This window comes from Heptranchias perlo, chromosome 37 (assembly GCF_035084215.1).
Source record: "Heptranchias perlo isolate sHepPer1 chromosome 37, sHepPer1.hap1, whole genome shotgun sequence".
NCBI lineage: Eukaryota > Metazoa > Chordata > Chondrichthyes > Hexanchiformes > Hexanchidae > Heptranchias > Heptranchias perlo.
In genome coordinates, this window is record NC_090361.1 from 15293766 (window position 1) to 15295314 (window position 1549).

Consider the following 1549-nt stretch of genomic DNA (forward strand, 5'->3'; position numbering starts at 1 on the left):
TGGGGATTGTCGGGGAGGGGGGGGGGGGATTGTCGGGGAGGGGGGGGGGGGATTGTCGGAGGGGGGGGGGGGGATTGTCGGGGGGGGGGGGGGGATTGTCGGTGGGGGGGGGGGGGCGGGATTGTCGGGGAGGGGGGGGGGGGCGGGATTGTCGGGGAGGGGGGGGGGGGGCGGGATTGTCGGGGAGGGGGGGGGGGGGCGGGATTGTCGGGGAGGGGGGGGGGCGGATTGTCGGGGTGGGGGGGGCGGGCGGGATTGTCGGGGGGGGGGGGTGGGGGGGGGGCGGGCGGATTGTCGGGGAGGGGGGGGGGGCGGGATTGTCGGGGAGGGAGGGGGGGGGGGCGGGATTTGTCGGGGAGGGGGGGGGGGGGCGGGATTGTCGGGGGAAGGGTTTGTCGGGGAGTTGGCGGGTGGGGGACAGGGGGAAGGAGCGTTTGTTGGGGCAAGGGGGAGGGAGCCCTGTGGCCTGTGCTCCGTGTGTAACCGATCCCCTCTCTCTCCTGTCCAGGTGCGTTTGTTGTGTGTTGGACCCCCGGGCCTTGTTGTCTTGTTGTTGGACGGTGTGGACTGTGGGAGCTGTCACGTTCTGAAGGTGGAGAAGTACTTCCTGCTCTTGGCCGAACTCAACTCCCTGATCAACCCCTTGATCTATTCGTACCGGGACAACGAGATGCTCAAGACCTTCAAACAGATCCTGTGCTTCCCGTGTCGGAAGAACGCGGCCTACCCCAACTCGGTCAAAATCCCACGCCCTGATGCAGAAAATGCTGTCGTCAAAACCAGAGAAACTCGGAAATCTCAGGACAACTCCAATGTGTAGGACGGGATGTTGCTGCTTAACCAGAGCGTCTCCAGTGAAGGTTAAGGGACCCTCCTCACCCACCAAGAGCCTTGAGGTTCTCTGTGTTTGGTTATTGAAGGCGCAGAAAGGAAGAGACTAACTTGATCCATGAGGTGAAACCAGATTTTTTTTTTTGGAAACATTTTTTTTTGGGGTGGAAAATCTGCAGGATACCACCTTTTGGGGAGATGTGGAACCATCAGTCGTTAGCGGGGGGGGGTCAGTGAGCTGTGGAACTTGAGAGCTCAGCTTCTGTTTGAAACGAGCAGTGGGGCGTCCGGTCTAGGGGTTATACTGCAGGTCGTGAGTGGCTCTCCCGGTTTTTATTCTCTCTCTGCAGTGTTCTTCAGGAAAGTTGGGATGTCCTTTCCAGTCGGATGCGTCTTCACCCCTCTCCAAACAAACCATAATCCGTCCAATCGAGAAAGCCGGGCATACCAGAAATGTAAACCAGCACGCGATAGGTGGCCAAATGTTCATAATTTGAGGCGGCCAAACCTTGAACTCCAGGTGTGATGTGGGAATGGCCACACTGAGATGTGGTGCAACCCCCATTCCCTGTCCACTCCGGGCTGGCCGACGTTCCCGGCGGTATTGAGGTTGGGAGAATATCCGACTCCCATCACCACCGTCGCTGCCTCCGTCTCACTTAACTGCGCTGCGGACCCTCTGTCTCCCACCTTCAGCTGGCCAGACGACCCCCTCGTT